The 14,366-nt window shown below is 35.7% G+C and overlaps 1 protein-coding gene across 4 annotated transcripts in view; it reads left to right on the forward strand.

The window, feature by feature from the left end:
* The window catches only part of FSTL5 (follistatin like 5), a 693,844-nt gene that overhangs the window by 86,210 nt on the left and 593,268 nt on the right, over positions 1-14,366 (forward strand). The window lies entirely within an intron of this gene.

The raw sequence follows: 14,366 nt of genomic DNA on the forward strand, positions 1-14,366 counted from the left end.
TGGGATTAATCCCTGGGCACAGAGCTAGGAGTAAGCCTTGAGTATCATGGGTGTGGCTCCAAATCAAAACCATAAATATATAAATAAATAAACAAAACATTCTTTTAATATAGCATTTGTACTTATTAATAACATTGCCATTAATAATAGATTTGTTATTCTATTTGTTTGACTTTTCATCTCATAAAGATTGCTATATTGTTTAGTCTAGTAACATCACTCTATATTGTGTAATTTTTTTTCCATTTATTGTGTTTTTCTTACTACACTCTTATGTGGAGCTGTTTTATAGTATATTTATTAGTCATTGTGCACTGCAACTCAGATTATCTTACTGATAAGTTTGTTAAAAATCCTACTATGATACATTTTTCAATGATTTCATGTTTTTCTCAGATCAATATACAATTTTTATATGTCTGACTGATAACTTTAGAAAGTGTTGATACAGCTGTTAATATAATGGAAATGTCAATGGATATTAATATAGACACAAAGGCACTTAGTAGTTTGAGATTCAAGGTAATTTAGCATTGTATAATGTTAGAAAATGTGTCTGGTACTTTTTGAACTGAGTATCTAATCTATCTTGTGACAACCTTCAAACGAAAAAGATTTGGTATATGCAGTCTTAACCTATTACCCTGTTCAGGCTACTGTAGGCTTTTGTATGAGGTGTTATTCTAGTTCAAAGGGAAACTCTCCAGTTCTCTGGGTTCTTCTTAAACTGGCTAATAAATAGAAAAAGTGTCAAAAATATTGGCGGAGGAAAAGTCAATTTAATGTGCTCATGAGGAAGCAGTAACATTTTGCAGGACCTGGAGTTGAGCCAGTGTATCAGGGTTAATTCCTAAATCAGGCAATGTGTTCATGAAGCACCTGGGACTAAAGAGAGAAAAGGGAATACTTCACAACAAAAGACATGGGTGACTTCCTCTTGAATGGTGAAGATAAAGAGACAAAAGTTATGTTCACTGACACATCTAAACCTGGATGCTACTCCACAAAGTGTATTATTTTAAGTCATGAGAGAGACCAGTGATCACTTCCGCTGAGCAGCATCAGAGCTGGGAAAGGTATGCATTATCTTGAGCCCCTGGGTTCTCAGTGTTCTAAACTCAATCCCTAGAGAGAGGGGCTCCTTAATTAAGGAGACAAATTCTGAAGATTTGGGATGATCTGACTTCTTGTATAAAGCATGTTCTGTAGATCTTGAGATAATCTGAACTCTTATCTAAGGCATGTTCTTCTCTAAGTGTTATCAAAGTTTTAGTAAGTTAGTGCTGAAGCACATTTCTGGCTCCCAGTTTTTTTTTTTCTTTTTGGGTCACACCTGGTGATTCTCAGGGGTTACTCTCAGCTCTGCACTCAGAAATTACTGCTGGTGGTGCTCTGGGGGACCATATGGGATACTGAGAATCGAACCTGGGACGGCTGCCTGCAAGGCAGATGTCCTACCTGCTGTGCTGTCACTCCAGCCCTGGCCCTCAGTTTTGATTCCTGGTACCATATGCTCCACTGGGCACTCTTAGGTATACCCATGGTGATAGCCAGGATTGATGAATTTTTTGATACTTTATTTGCAGAGTATGAGCATTGAACTGTCGGAATGCACAGGTGAGAATCACTGGGCATGGCCCCAATGTCTATTGAGCACGCATTAGGAGGCCTCCCCTAAAACATTATACAAATTCTAGAATAAGGTTTAGATAGGTTGATTTGATCAACCTATCAACCTCCTTGATCAAAAGAGATATTTGTTGTTTTTTTTCTTTTTTCCTTTTGGATCACACCCGGTGATGCACAGAGATCACTCCTGGCTCTGCACTCAGGAATTACTCCTGGAGGTGCTCAGGGGACCATATGGAATTGAACCCAGGTTGGCCGCACGCAAGGCAAACGCCCTACCTGCTGTGCGTTTATTATTACGGCTCAAGCCCCGTTTTTTTTTTTTTGAGGAAAGTTAAAACTCATGTATAAAACAGAATTTTAATTGTTGAAATAGGAATATTGAGATTTTTTTAATCCATTATTTTTTCTGGGTACTTATTTTTTTAACCAACACTTTTCTAAGATTTCATTCTATTGCTTGAATTTTTAAATAACTGCAAGAATTTTGCTTTCTGAACGGCACTCAAATAGAACAGCAAACCTATCATTTCCTTGATATTCCCCATATACACCTAAATTACTTTTTATTGACATTTTGCTTTGTTCCTTCTTATGCAACTTTTTTTCCCTTCTGATTCACTTGTAAACTACATCAATTCCTCTAGACTTTCTTCTCATAGCCTTTTTATTTACAATAGAAATACTTGTTACTTCTGTCAAATGTTACACTTTTGCCTTGTTCTCAAATATATTGCTGCTTTACACTGTGTCATTATAAAACATGAAATAATGTGGGCAGTTGATATGTATAAAATAAATTTATTTAAAATCCAATATATATGTTATAAAATATTCAACTTCTTCACTGCAACTCTCAAAATTAATGTTGCATTGTAACTTTGTTCCAAATTTTCAGTTTTCGTAATTTATTCTTGAGAGTTATAAATTATCATTGGTTTCAAAGGAGAACATTCTATTTATCTTACGGAGATTAAATTTAGAAGAACTTTTCTTGAGGAATTTCAAAATTCTTGAAAATTTAAATATATATGAGGTATAAGCCATGAAAAGAAAAGAATACTTCTAATAGCATATATATATCTGTCTTTGATTGTCATGCTATGTATTAAAAAAATAGATACGTAAAACATATCTGATAATGATGAGTAAGGGACACATTACATGTATTAAATATTAATGCATAAAGGGGAAAATACTAAGGATTACATCTAGTGCCCATATTGGTAGTGCCCCGAGGCTAATAACAGATTTGATTTTAGAGATCACCTTCTTAAGAAATTGTAGTTAAGAAAATAAATAAATAAAACAACTACATTTACATTTTTTCACTTTGTCTATGAAGTCATTACTTAATGTAATTGAGAAAGTTTGTGGAATAAATGAAAAAAATGTTAAAGAATCAAAGTATATAATCAAAGTAAAAAATCAAGTATTTGAGTTTGATGTCTAAGGTATCATATGCAAGGTCTTGTACTTAAATATCCCAGAACCCCTGGAGAGAGAGTGAACTATCACACAAATGACAATTAATGTATTTTTGGAACATCATTATAAGAGCTACATTCTGGGTGTTTCATTCCATAGAGGAAGAAGTAGAATATTATGTCAATTTTACATCTACCCCGTAATATTTTTTCTTAATTCACATTATGCTGTTAGTGCAAAATTATTACATATGTATAAATAATATACACTGCATTTTAGATCTATGTGTATAGAGATAGAGGTAGATGATATAGATAAATTTGTGTGTATATAGTTTTATAATACTAGATAATATTATTATAGTAAAATATCTTTATTAATTTTTCTTCAAATGGAAACGTTAGTGGTGCCTTCTCGAGCAAATCAATGAACAGTGGGATGGCAGTGCTACAGTGCTACTATAATTGTGTTTCAAATATTCTTTCAATAAAACTTTTTGATTTGTATTATTTCATTTATTTTTAATTCTATTAATAATTTTTGCATTTTTATTTGATACTTGAATAATTTTTCACTATTTTTAGATATATGCATTTGATTTTCCTAAAGAAGAAATGATTTTTTTAAAAAAGATTTATACTTTGGCTTTATTAACTCCAGAATTTTTTTGTTTGATAAGTAGCATCCTAGGTTCTTAGTGGATAGATTTTAGTGAGGAAGTTTTTAAATAATAATGTTAACAATGAATTGCTTTACATTTTAAATTTATTTTCTTATTTTTACATGAATGAATACAATTTAATCATTCTAGCAGTTACTACTCATTTCCTCTTATGCTGTTACAGTACTGAGAACAGTGTAGTTTTCTAGAAAAGTTACCTTATATTTGATGTGATTTCATGATTCATATTTATACCTTTACAAGTAGTTATGACTTTTTTGTTTTTCTTTTATATTGACAGACAGATCATGAGTATTTTTCCAAATTATTTTACAATATTTAAACTCATATAAAATAATTTTATAAAATTTTCTATTTTTTCAGTATTACTTAATCATTACCTGATAAACATGGATCCAGAAAATATTATAAATATTCAGCACTATTTTGTAGTTATTAACCAATAAGTTTAACTGCTATATGCATCTGTTATCTAACATCAATCCTTTAAGGTTGGTGGCTCAAACATGTCATTTATATCCTCGTTGCCTTCGCTTAATCTCATGTATGTGCTGCAGATTTGTTTGCCATAGCTTTCTGATAAGCTTTACTACCTGAGAGGGCTTACATTTCCCTTGGAAAAATTTTAATTTTTATATTCCTACCTGTTGACAATGCATTCCATATGAAATTTATAATAATTTGTTAAAGTTACAGAATAAAATATTGCTATCATATTGCATTTATCAATTCACTTATTCTTATATGTGTTGAATCATATCAATTTTGCTTTTAGAATGGTCTTATATTGGTAAAATTATTTATTCTATAAAAATTATGTGTATCAGTTAGTTTTTCTTTTATATTAATGATATAGTTTTATTACTACTGGTGTAGAATATATGTTAAGGGATTTCTGAGAATTTTTTCTGTCCTATTTAATGTTTTGATTAATATTTTATTTCTTATAAGTCTTTAATATTGATCTATTGTTATACTATAAATTTTCTTAGCTTAGAATATGTCTGAAATAATAACTTCATCTAGGGTTCTTGTAGTGTTTCACATATATTCTATATGAAGTTCTTGGACTACTCTAGGAGAAAAATTCTCTAGAGATGTTATTTTTCCCAATTTGCCAATAATTTATTTTCAGTGAAGCCTATTATATTGCATAAACTGAGGAATAATTGGGGAGCACGAAAGGTTACCTTGCTAGGACCTGCCCAGGCACCATCACTGGACTCCAGGAAGACGGGAGAGCCCTAGAACCTGCATTTCCAATTTTGAGGGGAGGGAAAGGCAGGGAAAGATGAAGGGAGAATCCAAGTATGCAAGAAGAAGCTCGCAGGAGCAAGCCAGGCAGGAAACTGTCCAGGGGTAAAGTTTCCCTGTGAAGATCGGCTCTGGGCAGGAAACCGTTCTCCAAGCCTTTCTGACACCCCCCCACGACTCCCCTCCCACCCTCTGGATTCTCAGGGACTTGGAGCTCCTCAGTTGACCCCTTAATTCCTCTCCTGAACACTGTTGTCTGCCACCAGTCCCCAGTCCAGAGTGACTTGAATTTTCCTATGTAGCCCTCCCAGTTGCACGGTCACTTAATACTTGGTATTTGTGATGTGGACTTCATTCTGTTTCACTGTCTGTTTGGTTGTTTACATGTCTCTGGTTCTCTCGTTGTTTGAGCCACACTCAGCTTTTTGTGCTCAGAGATTACTCCTGGTGGGTCTCATATGTAGTGCCAGGGATGGAACCCAGGTGGGCTCCGTGCAAGGCAGGTGCCCTTCCCACAGTACTACCACTGGGTTCCTACATGTCTGCTTTTCTCACTCATTAGAAAGCTGCCAAAGGGGCTGGAGCAATAGTACAGCAGGTAGGGCGTTTGCCTTGCATGTGACCAACCCAGGTTCAATCCTTGATATCCCATATGGTCCCCAAGACCACCAGGATTAATTCCTGAGTGCATAGCAGAAGTAACCCTTGAATATCGCTGGGTATGACCCCCAACAATGAAAAATAAAATCTCCTAAAGGGTGGGGACCTTGGGAGAAATGGTTCAAAAAGCTGGAGCACATGCTTTGCATGCCAGAGCCCTGGGTTCAATCCCTGGCACCATAAGGTTCCCTGAGCACCTCCCAGAGTGATTTCCTGAGCACTGCTGGGTGTGGCCCAAGCACTCTCCACTTCCCCTGAAGAAAAACATGACCTTGTTTTACTCATCTCTTCCCTCGAAGTCAACCAAGCTGGTTTAAATATGCTGAAGCAGCTGAGTGGTGGATCACTGGTCTTGTGTGACTGAGGCCCCAGTTTGGATCTGCAGCACTGAAAATAATGAAAAATACTGACATAAACTTCTTGGAAAATACAAATGCATTTCTTTTTTCTTCTTATTTTTTTTTCTTTTTGGGTCACACCTGGTGATGCTCAGGGGTTATTCCTGGCTTTGAACTCAGGAATTACTCCTGGTAGTGCTCAGGGTACCATATGGGATGCCAGGAATTGAACCCGGGTCAGCCGAGTGCAAGGCAAATGCCCTACCTGCTGTGCTATCACTCCAGACCCAAACAAGTCCATTTCTATATGCTGCGTCCATCCCTGCAGGATTGAAAGGACTTCCCATGCACGCTAGGGGGTTTAGTAAATTCATTTTTAATTTTATTATTTATTTTGTTTGGGGGGCCTGGCTGTGCTTAGGCCTTACTCCTGGCTCTGCACTCTGGGGTTACTCTGGTGGGGCTCAGGTACCGTATATGGGAGCAGGAATCAAACCTTGGTCGGCGCATGTCATGCAAGTACCCTACCCACTGCACCAACTCTCTAGCCCCTCATTTGTAAGTTTAAGAAATATTCTAATATGCACGGAAGAGCCTGGCAAGCTCCCCGTGGCATACTTGATATGCCAAATACAGTAACAATAACAGATCTCGTTTCCCTGACCCTGAAAAGAGCCTCCAATCATTGGGAAAAACTAGTAAGGAGAGGCTGCTAAAATCTCGGGTCTGGGACAAATGGAGACGTTACTGGTACCCGCTCGAGTAAATCGATGAACAACGGGATGACAGTGATACAGTGATATTACATAAACTGTTTGAATGAAAACACATATCTGATACAAATCTATGTTTTTAGAAGAAAGTAATATTTTTATATCCTAGAGCAGAGCTCAGATGTAATTGCTCTAAATGAGCAGATTATAGCATTCATCCTTAAGAGAATTGTAGTATGTCATGTAGTAAATGAATGTTGTTTTTATGAGTTCAACATTTCAATGTTGCATTTGCTCAGTCATTAAAATACATAAGGTGTTTGTAGCCATATGTTGTCTTATATCTAATACAGCTCTGTTTAATATTGTCAAAGAACATGTCTAGCTAATTTATTCAAAGTGTAGGAATGTATATATTAGTATATTTTGTGAAACATGAAAACATGAGTATGCTTATTAAAGCTCTTTTTCAAAAAGATGTCTCACAGAGTGCTTGTTGAGTATACTGAATATTTTTCGTCAACTTTTACTTATATCACATAGTGATATTATAAATACTAATTATGATATGCCTTCAATATTATTATTTAATTTTTTAATGAACATTGATTTTTACTATTTTAGATAAAAAACCATTATTTTAATAGTTTTCTAGAGTTAATGTAACCTGCATGAAAATACTCTTGTTTATTGGCACAGAAAAAAGAAACATGGTGAGCTTGGCATACATTAATTTAATGCAAGTATAACATAAAAAGGTGAAGAAATTGAGATCCATAAGTTCTCATAAACTGCTATTTCATTCATCATGCTTAAGTGTTTCAGTGAATCCTAAGAATTAAATAAATTATTTTGACTTGGTTGGTACTATAAGAAACTGTAGGATAACATAGCCTCAGGTAGTTTAGGTTTATTGGGTTACTCCCATCACAGTGCTCCCACTCCTCTGTGTTTATTTGTAGCTTCTTTCTTAGTGTTCTGTTGACTTGCAAATACTGTTTTTCTCTTCTCCTTGAGTCCTTTGCATAGTTTATTCAGAGCAATGTCCTTTTTGTATGGACACAGGAAGACTTAGCAAAAGCTATGCTTTTATAACCTGGGAGTCATTTGACTCTACATGATATTTTCCTCCTGGGCATCTGTTCTCTCGACCTAAGCCTCAGCTGCCCTTACTTCCTAGCACCCCCAAAAGCAAGGACCTGACGAGGGACGAGATGGACCCAGGGCAAGCGGTGAGTTGTGTGCTACCCTGGCATCAAGATGGGCCTGGCCAAAGTGCCTAATGCTTAACTATAAGTTAAGAGCTTGATCATGGACAAATGGTGTCATAATCCAAACAGTGATAACTAGATTTGGACCCTGCTAGGGTGAGGAATGATTAATCTGGCCTGAGTGCTGTGGTCTGAGTCTGTGGCAAGATGTTGCCAGGAGAGCTGCCTTGCAAGCCTCAATGTATCTCTTGCTATGTCCATACAAAAATAACTAGTATTAAGATGTTAAATGTTTGGACTAAGGAAAGGAGAAAAACACTTTAAGAGTCAGGAAGGGCTTTGGAATGCCCTGCCCTCAGGAAGAGCTTTCTTATGTTGATTTTGCTACCTGGTTGGGTGTAGCCTAGAGGGCAAGGTTGGAGAGACAAGTAGGAGAGACCAGAGAAGTGAGAGAGGTGGCAGTTGATCCAGAGAGAGGACGGAGCTGGGAGTGCGGGAGATGAGAAAGTTGGAAGATTGAATAAACGGTAACTAATCAGCAACCAGCTTGGTCCTCATTCTTCCCTTGCCGGTCCTTGGCCAACGGCCATCCAGATCCAGCCCATACACAGTGGTTCCAGAGCACTGAACTCGGGCGGTGAGACAGAGCTGCCCAGAGAGCCTGCGAGTGCACGCACCCCGTCGGCGAGCTTTAGTTTTTTACAAGAAACCACTGGATATTTTTTAAAATTAGACATCACCATTTATTACAGCATCAGAACCATATACCCGAACTACCAAATTTTCTAACTAATTATATCTGTATTGGTTTATCTATCATCTATCAACTTACCTAACTTTTTAAAATTTATAAATTTTAAAAACTGGATAATACCAATAGGATTAAATGATTCAATCTTTCATATTGTGTGAAATACTTTAATATTAACTCTAGGGATTACTTAATTAAATTTTTAAAAATGTTTTGGGGTCAAGATAATTTTACTAAGTTTGTTGTGACCTATTAAAATGATTATATCTGGGCCAGGGATAGAACAGAGGTTACGATACTTGAAATATATGTTGGTGACTTGATTTAAATCCCTGTCACCACGTATAGTAGCACCCTAAGCGCCACCAGGAATGACCCCTGAACACTGTCAGGAATAAACCCTGAGCACACATGGGTATTTCTACCCCCGTCCCCAGAAAAAAAAAATGTTTTATTAGAAAAATGATTTCTTGTCATTTATTAAACTTTGTTCAATAGTCTTTGACACATATCTCCTTATAAATTTGTGTTTCTAAGTTGTCTGGGTATATTGAGAGTGAGGGAGGGAAGACAGGGCAGTGAAAAAAATAGAAAGGTAAATTAATTTTATTTTTGGTTATTAATTTTTATTATCACTTTCACTTTTTTCATCTCAGTATTGAACAACAAGATGCCATACCATAGGTGAGCCCTTCTCATAAATTATTTTATAGACTTTATTGTAGCAATGTCGCACTGTAGCACTGTTGAAACGCTGTTCATTGATTTGCTCGAACAGGCACCAGTAACATCTCCATTGTGAGACTTCTTGTTACTGGTTTTGGAATATCGAATATGCCAGGCTCTGCCGTGTGGGTGGGATACTCTTGGTAGCTTGAGGGGCTCTCCAAGAGGGACAGAGGAAAACTTTATTGTACTTAATCATAATTTCAATTTTTTGCAGTAGCTTTATTAGAAATAATGAGTCTAGAGAATCTTTTGTTACCTTCACTGAGAAATCTCTGTTTCAACTTACATGAATTTTGTCTTTGTGTGGGAAAAATAGATATTGATTGCATTACATTTCCCATGTATTTTTTGGTCTGGAATGTGTTCACTGACATGGATGATCACTTTACAGATTGTCCTTTGACTAAGAAAATATTAGCAAACAGTAATGAGAATTAACACTGTTCTGACTGGATGTTTGATTGATTTCATTGACGCAGAACCCTTATGCACTATCCCTCTAATTTTCTAGTTCTATTGAAATGAATTATACGATTTATGATCTACTACTTGTGGAGATTATTTGTTGAGAACATATTGGTGCCATTGATCTAGGAAAACTCTGATTTTGAATAACCAACAGCATTAATAGTCCTTTGAAGTATAGCATTAGATGTAAGTTCAACTTGCTGAAGTTAGAATCCTCTTACAGATAAATTAGTGTTGAACCAATATTTTCTCATGTCTAAATTATTTGTATATACATACATTCTCTTCAAATGTATTAAAAATATCTTCAAAAATATAAAAGGTGAGAATATTTCACATGCTGAAATTTATTTAGAAGTCAGTGATAACATTATGTTTCAAAATTAACTTTTGAGATCAGTCAGATTAATGGTATACTTCAAATTTTAGATTTTTGTTTTTATGTTTTAAACATAATAAGTTCCATGCAAATAATTTTCAAATAATTACTTTGTTGAAAAGAACAACACTCACTTGTGATTACTTTATAGCAATGTTTTCAGATTTTGACAATGTAAGTACCCCAGGAGCCTTTGGTAAATTTATTGAGAAATTATCAGTTAATTGAATAATATTTTAAAAGTTGATTCATTTATTCTGCAGTACAAGTTTTGCAGAATCCATGTTGAACACATTAATAACGAGGAGAACACATGAACATATTTGGAAGCATGAGGGATTTTGTTCAGACCCAATTTAAAAAAGTATTGATACTCAAAGTAAAATATAACATTGAGACAAAAAATCTTGAATATTATATGGTATTATATCAATATTGTTATGTTTTATTCTTTACAAATGTAATTTTAAGAAAAACATCAGTCTGTAATACATTTTAAAGGAATATACTTTCTAACACTTATAAAAATGCCTAGATAAACAATAAGTATTATTCTAGGAGTGTTAAAAGAGATAAAGGGATATGCATGATGATTATTAGTTCCTGTATCACAAACTATAATACTCAGAAGAAAAGGAAGAGGAGAGGAGAGAGAGAGAGATAGAAGGAAGGATGGAGGGAGGGAGGGAGAGAGAGAGAGAGAGAAAGAGGGGTTGGCAGAGAGTGGAAGGAGAGAGTAGGGAGAGGGAGAGACAAGAGCCTGCTAGAGATGAGATGGAGAGAAGCTCTCTCTCATATATACATGTTTAAGTTTAATCCCTGGAACCACCACACACACACATACACACACACACACACACACAAACACATACACACACACAGACCTAGACTGAACCTCTAAGAAGAGTTTCCCAGATTGGTGTCTCCTTCAGTACCATTAGAGTGATAGGCAACAGGCTCACTCTCTCTCCCTTTTGTATTGCTATTATGTAATTTTGAGTTACAGACAAAAAAATACCTTTCTCTAACCTTCTAACAATCAGTTTATGCACTCTGGCTTAAGATCTGACTATTAATGCCACTGTTAGGATACACGTTAAATATGTTACTATGTCAGTGAATTCCCAACACTATCCATAGAAAATAACTATTGTAAAAATGCAAGTGCAATTATTTCTAGAGGAAATGAAAACAAATTATCACTAACGGGACACAAGGAGCACAATAAAAGCAAATAATCTCAACACTGTATTATTTTATGATACATTGCTCAGTAAGTAACAAAAGAAGCAGAAAATTAGAAGTTTTGATTAAGAGGACAAAATATTCATAAGAGTGGTGTCATTTACTTGATTGCAATTTGCACCATCTTACCTCCATGAAAAAAATAACAGTAATATAGCATTTTGGAACATATGAATTGTTTTTTTGTTACTATCATATTTGCTGCAGAATAGACCCTTAATTATATTTCCCTAAATTGTATACTATACATATCTCCTTAATTTAGTATGGTCCTAAAACTATTAATAATTTCTTATTCCCAAACCACATTCTAGCATCACATCAAATCCAAATATACTTTATTATCTTAAAGTGCTTTCCAATTGAATTATTACCATATTCGTATTAGGTCATTATATTTTTACCCCTATCTTCACAACTTTAAATAATAAACCCATCTTAAATTCCACTTTCATTCTAATTTATATAACTTTTCTTTCCTGAACTGTTTTCAATTATGGTGAAGGATATATAATAACTCACTAATTAAGGGAATTGTCAATAGAACAAAGTACTTAAGCCTGAAAATTTAAGGCAAATAAATATGGAACTCTTATTAGTAGTCCTATATTTTATTAAACATTTGAGTTTTAAGCATTGATATTTTAGAAAGTATATGAGATTCTCAGTTGTATCTAGACTTTAAATTTCATTTTTATTAAATTGGTCTGTTGTTTCTTTTCACACAAGGAAAGGGAGGGGCCTCGAAAGTTTCTCACTTGTCTGGAGTGCAGACTTTTGTGAGAGGCTTCAGGAGTCTGACCACTAGCATTGTATGTTCTTCGCACATGCCCACAGGAGATGTCTCTGAGCACACCCAGGCATTAAGCCCCCCAAAAACAAACAAATTCACAAGAAAGGAAAGTGTAACATAAAGAATAGATGTACCAAAATATTTTCTCTCAATTTTTCTACCTTATCTTTTTTGATTTTCAGAAGGTACTTTCCCCCATAATACACTGCAACTACCTCTTATATAACCCCTGTTCTTCGACCCAGAAGGAATAGGTACATTTGCATAGGTCAGAGAATATATTTTTGGTGATATATTCAATGCACTATTTAGATAATTATATCTATTTAATATGCTCAACCCTAAAAGCTAATTTAAGGTGTAATCAATTTCCTGTATACCTACAAAAAAGCCTAGGAGAATGATATCTCCATAGGAAATAAAGCATATTGGTATTCTGATACTTTCACTAAGCACCATAAAAAAAGGCAAAGAGGAATAAAAATGATTTCTAGCCTGTGATTCTAAATTGATCACAGGGTTGTATCACACTGTCACACATCCTTCCTTTATCATTTCATATAGAATTTCTAGAATACATCTCAAATTTCAGTTGCTGTTTTCTTTCCATTTATCTGTAGTTTAAAAATTATTAAGTTGAACATTTATGGTTTAGTACAGCAAAAATATTTAGTCATGTAACATGCAAAAAACTGAATAATAAACAACTAAACACTCAAAATACAAATATTGGTCCAGAGAGATAGTACTACCGGTTAGTGTGCTTGTTTTGCATGCTGCAGACCTGGGTTTGATCTCCATCATCAAATATAGTCAGGTGAGCGCTACAAAGAGTAATCCCTAAACTTAGAACCAAGAGTAAGTCATGAGTAATACTGGGTGTGGCCCCAAATGAACTAAATGAAATAACTGCTACCACAAGCCAGTAAATATTTCAATTGGAAAAAACATGAGTTTTAAAATGAACCTAGGTGACTTGTTGCTATTTTATATATTTGAGTAAGTTCACCTTTCTTTTCTGAAGATCCTTAGTGTTTTTGTGATTTGTTTGTGTGTCATCATCATGATGATGATGACACTATCATCATCCCGTTGATCGTCGAATTTCTTCAGTGGTCTCAGTAACGTCTTCATTCATCCTAGCCCCGAGATTTTTGAAGCCTCTCTTTACTCGTCCTTCCCAATGATGCGCATTGGAAGCTCTTTCAGTGTCAGGGGAATGAGACCCAGCTTGTTACTGGTTTTGGCATATGAATACACCATGGGGAGTTTGCGAGGCTCTCCCATGTGGGCAGGAAACTCTCAGTAGCTTGCCAATTTCTCCTAGAGGGAGAAGTAGGCTATAAGATATGGCTTCCAGGAGCTTGCTTTTAAGTTTCTGGATGTTGGCCTTTGACGGGATTACACGGGCGCTGGGGGCAGTCCCTGGGTGTGACCGCCTAGCTACTAGAAAATGGGAAATCTGGGTGGAAGAGGCCTAGTCCCAATCTGAGCAGGCTTGGAGGTCTCAGCCCCGGGTCCTACACACCTGGGTTCCTCTTCCGGTACCTTCATGCATGAGGCTCATCTGAATGTGTGGAGAGGGGGCTTGATCATGGCTGTGGCTATGCTCTGGAGGTCTTTGGCCGCCAGGAGCTCTGCTCAGGGCAGGGAGGAAAGCTGGAGCCCATACCCTCCGAGGGGCCCCGGGGAAGACAGCCAGGTGCGTGGACGAGAGACTCTCTGCCAGTTGTGTGTATTGGGTCACTATTCCCATCCATCAATATTTACCAATGCATATAAAACATTACTGATTATTCTAAAGGAGTTTCTGCATTCCAGACAAATATCTCTGCCTGTAGCTCTGTTCCCTGGATAATGATCATCAGTAGTCCTATTTTGTTCTTGTTTCAATTGCATGAAGATTAATGTTGTCAGGTGGCAATTTAACTATCAAATTCAACAGAAGAATATTTTTGAACCTTAGGTGGAACACTCTTCCCTTGAATATGAAAGTAAGAAAACTATCTATTGTATATAAAGTAAGTTAAAATTTGAAAACTAGTTAAGTATAATAGTGAAAAATACTTCTCCACTTCTTTTGTGA

The sequence above is a fragment of the Sorex araneus genome, chromosome 7 (assembly GCF_027595985.1).
Source record: "Sorex araneus isolate mSorAra2 chromosome 7, mSorAra2.pri, whole genome shotgun sequence".
Taxonomy (NCBI): Eukaryota; Metazoa; Chordata; class Mammalia; order Eulipotyphla; family Soricidae; genus Sorex; species Sorex araneus.